The sequence below is a fragment of the Anopheles aquasalis genome, chromosome 3, assembly GCF_943734665.1.
Source record: "Anopheles aquasalis chromosome 3, idAnoAquaMG_Q_19, whole genome shotgun sequence".
Classification (NCBI taxonomy): Eukaryota; Metazoa; Arthropoda; class Insecta; order Diptera; family Culicidae; genus Anopheles; species Anopheles aquasalis.
In genome coordinates, this window is record NC_064878.1 from 52,618,988 (window position 1) to 52,626,048 (window position 7,061).

Below are 7,061 nucleotides of genomic sequence, written 5' to 3' on the forward strand. Positions count from 1 at the left end.
CATTGAAATGACCAGAGTTCAGGTCCCGGGAGGTTCGTGACGGAATGTGCCAAGGGACACAAACTGCACCAAACTAAACCATAACACTCCACGGCATACAATCTAAAGGACATCGACGTCAGTAATTACCGCTCTGTAAACCGTACAAGGTGAGTTACTCTCCCTTCTCGCACTGGACCATAACCACTCCCGTTGTCCTGTTTCTGCTGGCTCTAAACGGTAACGGTTGAAGGTGGTGCTGGTCCACAATCATAAAGTGGCTTCAATGGTACGACAGGGCAAGGCCACCCTGGGATAGCCACCCCCCGGGGCCGGTGTGGGCTCGATATGGCTTCTTGTTCCAGGGGAGTTTTGCCATTGTTGCCGGAGGAGCCGGTTCACCTTTTTTTTTTTTTGCACCAGCGAAGGTAACATTTGCCAGGCATTAAAACATACATATTATGCTGCACAGGGTGCGGTAGTGTTAGCGCCAGCAGAAGGATTAAAAATTAGGACAAACAACATAAATTAGCGCAAGAGAGAGAGAGAGAGAGAGAGAGAGAGAGAGAGAGAGAGAGAGAGAGAGAGAGAGAGCGAGCGTGAAGCTAGTACCAAGTAAAAGTACTTTTTGGTAAAAAGGAAGACTTTGCTAACTAACTTACTCGTTATTTGATACTAAAATTCAAAACTTACGGTTCTAGTCGCGTAAGAGATTTTCAAGAGATGTTTAGATAACGAACTAAAAAGGAAAAATTTAGCAACTCAACTATGACTTGACTTATTTCACGTCTTTAAGCAAAGAATAGTACAGGATTACTGGGATGGCCCATCGAAATATTTTCTACTACCAAGCAACATAGGCCTGCTTATGTTTTTTTCTCATCTTTACGAACGGTTTCGGTTGGTTATCGTTGAATGCATAAGAAAATGTTTGAAAATCTCCAAAAGCACTGGTAATGGTTAAATTGCCTCTTCCGGTCTGAAAAATCGCATCCATCCCATCGTCCCATTCGCCCTCATTTTCCAGCCAGCATCCCCATCCAACCAGCAGGCACGAGCGAGCAGCACAAGATGGAGAATCTCCGTAGGTGCGGTGATTGCACCGCATGCGCCGAGACCGAATTCCGGCATCCTGAGCGAAAAGGATCCGTAGCCGGGACGACGGGGTTCTCCACCTTCTCCGTCTACCCCACCGGCTGGTGCCGAGAGGTCTCCCCGATCGAGCCCACACAACTGGGCCGATGAAAGGAACCACCATCTTTTGAATTAATATTTCACCCTCTCGATTGCACCCCTTTAACACCGATCGTATGACAACCCGGTGGAGGGGTAGCGGAGGGAGGTTCCACCCCGAAAAGGACGAAAGCGCGCTCCACGACCCGAACGCTTTATGGCGAGGAGGGGGAAGGGGGAGGCGCCGTGTGCGATTGTGTGTGTAGCGGTTTTCATCTGGGTGTGTCAGTGTATCTTTGGGTGTGTCTGGGTCCGCCCTTTAAATTTTCCTCAGATCGCATCCTAGCAGAACAGAACGGAGATAAGGTTTCCAATTACCGCAAGAATCGCGCCGATCTTTCCACCGCTGGCCGCCGTCGCTTGCTTTGATGGAGATGAATCGTTTCACTTCGAGCCAAACACACGCGCACCACACGCACACTGTACTAGCACGCACGCCAGAAGGATTTTCCTTTTTTCCGGTTCAGACCAATTTTCATCACTTTTTTTCTCCTCTCTTACGTTTTCAACACTCTTTCGGCATCACCTTGGGATACACAAAACATTTAACCAACCGCATGAACCATCAACCACGCGCATCCATGCATCCGAGATGAACGAGATGAAACCAATCACTTTTGCTGCTTTATTTCAACTCTGCCCCAAGCACTGAGCGTTTTGGGGGCAAATCTGGATTTTCCTCGCGAACCATTTCACGGAAAACGGGCAAAGGGGATTCCGGGAAAATCCTACTCCCAGGACACAGCGAAAAGGATTCGAGAAGCCGCGGGGCCCAAGATCGCGTTGTTTTCGTTCTGGGCCGCGAGCTGACTCACACGCACACGCACAAGAACAGCGGCAGCATCACAAATACACCCCGAAACGTTCTTGCGCAAAAAAAAAAGAAGATTCTTAACCAGATTCACCTCACGAGCACGGCACGGGAAAAGGATATTGCAAAATGCTGGAACTATTTCAAGTGGTTCGTACACACACACCAACCCCAGCGGGTCTCCAGGATTCGAATCCTGGTTTCAATTTTCACAGTATCCTTGCGGAAAGCTGCACTGTTGGGGAAAACATATTTTCTTACCGAGACCTCACTCCGATGGCCCAACCGTCCACTTAAAAACACGAACACGAACTCGCGAGAAACCGAACGTGTGTGCCCGAGGTTCCGAGTGCACACACCACACACTCAGCGTTCGTGTAGCTACACGAAACGCGTGCGATTGTGTTGGTGGCGTTATGTTTCATGTTTATGAGCATTGATTGAGAGAGCAACAGGAGTGGAAAACTCCCTGATTTTCAAAATTTGCACCATTCGGTCTGGCATAACGGGCGCACATGATGAAAGTTTCTCGATTCGGCAATTTGTGATATTCGTCGCTCGTCTCGATGGTAAAGCATCATCTTTTAGGTGCGATACCAAACCGAAACGAATCTAACAACTTACTGCAATCGATGTTTTTTATGAAGCTAATAGTGTCTCTCGATTTCTTTCATTATCCAACCATCAAATACGCAACCTGGTAATCAGCACCACTTAGAGAGTGAATAATAGATCTCTGTTAGTGGAGCATATTGCACATATTCCATATGTCTGTGAGTGGTTCATGAAATCCATGCAGTTGTATAGAAGTCGTCAACCATCGTCCACGTTGATCGTAAAATACTTACCATGCATAGCGGTTGGATTCTAATGTGGTTAATCATTGGTATGTCTTGCTCTCAACATACTTAGTGTGTCGTGCATTTACTCAAATCCTTTTATTCTCCAAGCATACTCTTGGAGCCGCCTCTCCTGTTGGCTTGAAGAGCAATCGTGCATTCAAGTGAAACAACCACGATCCCAGTGCGATGTTCTCAACATTTCTTCGGGTCAACCATTGCTCCTTCCACCTGTGGATTATGCTGCAAATCGATCGAGTATCCATGCTGTACCCAGATGGTGAGATCACGCAGATGTTGAGCAGGATTACAGAAAGCGTACAGTATGAGATGTTCCCCGATCGAGTCGTGCCCATACCGGCAGACTGTCTTTTGAAGTTTATACGTGTGCGATCTGCCCCGAGACATCGCACTATTAAGGTGTTGGGTAACGTCCTTAAACTGTTGCAAGTCCATAAAAGTGCCATGCGAAGATTACCTACCTCTCTGCAGCACCTGCAAGCTTTGAGTCATTTATCTTTAAAAAATGGTATTTTAAAAACATTTAACCTGAAGGCTTTGAAAGACCTTTTCTGCCTTACAAACGTTGACCTGACGCAAAATGAACTGCGTCGACTTGAGGCGTAATAATCTAACCAACATTGATTTCAATCGCTGGGACATACCTTCGATATAAATGATTAAAATAAATGATAATCGGTTGCATCGTCTCAGTAACTTGTTCAAAGGGTTTCCAAAACTAAAGAAACTGTACATTCACAATAACAACTTTAGCTGTTTGGAAATACGCAGTTTCTAACATACATTGAAAAAAATATGGCTTTTATCAATGTCGAATCCGACAATAGCACTTGTTTCACCAATTCGTCGATCAAGCATCCACGTGAGAAAAGAGTAATATGCTGCAATGACTACGGCCCCGAAAAAGATGTATACTGCACCCATACAATTCTTCAATTGCCATTGACTTTCCATTATTGTATATCTTCTTGCCATACCAGTGCAGTGTAACGAACACTTGTGATCTTGTGTTGCTCATTTAATAAAATCTTACTATGTCGATTGTCACCAAATCTTCACTCGTATTAGGTTGTAAGAAATTACACACCAATCTCAGCATTTGCTATATGTCATCATATGTATTGTTAAGCTTCCCCGCGAATTTATCCCGAATGATGCGGTATGTGTCCAGTATCCAGGAGTATAGATGTGGAAGAGTGATGATACTTGAAGGATTTGTGTCTACCAGGATGAAGTGAATTGTTTGTTGGAGTACGGTATGTTCGAAAATCGCCGTACGATGTTTTCAGTGGCTAATTCTACAACCACGACGGCTAGTATTTAACCTGTCTGTTAGCTCAACACAACACGCTCTTCTAATAGTGCAACTATTACCTGCTGATCACCAGAGACAATACGAATGAATAGCAAAGAGAAAACGGTCCACACAAAATTGTAAATACGTTTGTATATATAAATAAATATATGTCGCTTGTACCGCAACATCGCCGTCAGCCATTTGCCGGGGTTAGTCACAACAGTGACCTTTTTCTAAAGACACGCTCGAATGGTATTCCGTGTGCTGATGTGGATGGCCAGTCTCCTTTATCCGAACCTCCGAGTTCAGACATAGACAGGCAGTTCCTTCTCTACAATCCAAAGACATTACGTTCACAACGTGGCGCCACTTTTGATATGATGCTTTTACCATAAGGATAAGGAACTTCTACTTCGATGCGGCGTCGACACATTACAAGACACCAAATATTAACACTGTTAAAGCGCAGAGCAACAGTATAGGCACGTACAATTCCAAATGCAGTGTTCAAGACCTAGAAAACGTCCAGGTGTTTTATCGCCTATCTTGTATTGCTTGTACTATCCATACAGGCCCTCGATCTATCGCACGGAAGCTGACAACGTCGTGATTGACATTCTATGACTTCCTTGCTTCAGCACGAGGCGCTGAGAAATTCTCTTCTTTTTTTCCTGTACATTTTGTCTCCTGTCCAGCTTTGCTATTACCTTTCGCTTACTAACAATTTAGAGCCATCTGGATCGTTGTTTCTAGATGAGTTACTTCTTGTGAGATTCGACGACAAAACGCGTCTCCATTAGGCACGATGTGCGCAAAAATCGCACGTTCTACTCTTTCATAGAAAGTTGTTCCAACAGTCTTGTCAACATGTGCCACCTTCAACATCGCGCAAGTAGGGATTCATGGAATCCATAATTAGTCTACTGCAAAATACATCAAAAACAAGGTTCTAAAATAGAAAAGTCTTTAAAATTCTGCTCCGTTTCTTCCAACCATTGTACGTTGACGATTTGCAAGGGTTGCATTCCTAATTCTCCATCTCTGTGGTTGTCCTTTTTGGTTCCCTCATCTGTAGATTCACGCTCAGCAGCTACCAGACTAAAAAAGCCAGCTGTTGATGATGATTAAAAGCTGCACAGTGTTTATCCTTTTGGGTTGTTGTTGATGTTGCTACTGCTGCAACGAAATCAGCGATGTTATGCAGGCATCTCTTCGAAAAAGAAGATTCGTCGATCGTCGTTTACTCGCACTGTCCAGAGCGCAGGTCAGTTGCAAGGCAGGTACGAGAAGGAACAAGACCGGCAATGTCCTTATTGCACTTTTCAAGAAGAATTGCACTGCTGGTTACTTTCGCTCGGGCGGTTTCATACACTTTCATCGCTCTTTCTCGGTGGGCTTCCTTCGGCGATCTAGGAGAGGCCATCAAGCGTTCAGAACGACTGGTCCCCGCTTCTGAGGTTTTAGCTGTTTAGCAACACCACCCATACTGAAGCTGGACGACGGAAATGGTGAAAGTTCTTGTATATTTCATCACCAAAACTACCGTCGATGGTTTCGATCCTTCAGGGTAAAGGCGAACACTACACTTTTGCTGCTTGCTGTTGCTTCCATGGCTGCTACTACTTCCGTTCTCTGACACATAAAAATCACAGAGCCGCATAATACTGTCCACAGGGTGTTTTACCAAAATTGTGTGCTGTCGAAGAGCGGCAGGAGGATCTTCTCCTGCCGAATACCGCACACGCACGCGCACATTACCAGCATCTCGATACACTACTCGATCACTTTTGCATATTCGATTGTGCCTACAACGGCATAAAGTTCATGCTTTTGTGGTTGCGTTTACTTGCTGGTATTATTTTTTTTTGTTCAAACTTTATTGAATACATTCATACGGTGTATCATAGGTGTGTATAGCCGTGCGCTGGCATGGCCTGGCCATGAGCATGGGCGGCGGTAGCGGATCGCATAAGGGGATCAACTGGTGGTTATATTGCGCAACCACTTCCCCCTTGAGAATGTTCATTTCGTTTCCGGTTTGCAGCTCGCCCACCGCTACTATGCGGGCGCCACGGCGGCGTCAGGACACCACCGATTGCATCGATTTCGTTTGATTTTATGTAGTAGGCGTGTGTGTATCGGTTTTTTCATATATCTATGCTTACTATGATGCGAATAGCTACGTGTATGTGTGTGTGTGGTTGTTTGTTTAGATGCTAACTGAATGCGGCGATCTTTGCATTCCTTGCAGTAGCTCTACTAATCTAGTATGCCTAACTCTCATCGCCATCGTCACCGTCGTCAGCGTCGTCGTTATTCCTAACCAACCATTTTCATTGTGTTGTGTGGCGAACACTTCTCTTCATTGTGCCTAACAACGCAGCGCCATTTACCGTTACTAATTTCAAAGTTCTTAGTACTTTCTTCTTAGATACTACACGTAGAACACACGTACGCCGCACTCGCACAATCATGCACACGCACACTTGTAAGAATTACCACTTCTTCGCTTTTTCTTGTTGCTTTCAGAAGTTGATTAGAAAATAATAAAAATGTATCACGATATCTTAAATCATCCATTGTGATCGCATCCAATTCTGTGCGATCCCCAACGGTCTGATTCTAATCGGTAGGGGGGAGTGGGCGTGTTGGGAGCACGTTGTTGTTGTAAAACTAGTTGCGTTATCGTTATCATGCTATTGCGATACTCTACTGAAGTAACTGTGATCCTGCGATCGTCTGATCGTGTTTCACCTTTCGGCCATTGGGTGGTGGTGGAGCGGTGAAGAAGTTTTTAGGAGGTGAGGGTATGATAATCGGAGCTATGCCTAATCGTCGCTTTCCACCAACCGACCCATCGCGTGAATATAGGTAGTTTGAT

The 7,061-nt window shown here is 45.1% G+C and overlaps 2 protein-coding genes across 6 annotated transcripts in view; both read right to left on the minus strand.

Moving 5' to 3' along the window:
* LOC126577927 (uncharacterized) overlaps nt 1-2,322 on the minus strand; it is a 53,109-nt gene extending 50,787 nt beyond the window's left edge. For 3 of the 5 annotated variants that reach the window (XM_050239998.1, XM_050239999.1, XM_050239992.1), the window contains exon 1: nt 1,531-2,278. The gene's annotated coding sequence lies outside the window, so the exon portion shown is untranslated. The other 2 variants (XM_050239994.1, XM_050239995.1) reach the window with 2 other exon arrangements.
* A 3,362-nt stretch (nt 2,323-5,684) lies between these two features.
* The window catches only part of LOC126575121 (YTH domain-containing protein 1), a 6,227-nt gene continuing 4,850 nt past the window's right edge, over nt 5,685-7,061 (minus strand). Inside the window, exon 2 of the mRNA XM_050235667.1 lies at nt 5,685-7,061. This exon is cut by the window's right edge and continues 1,216 nt beyond it. The gene's annotated coding sequence lies outside the window, so the exon portion shown is untranslated.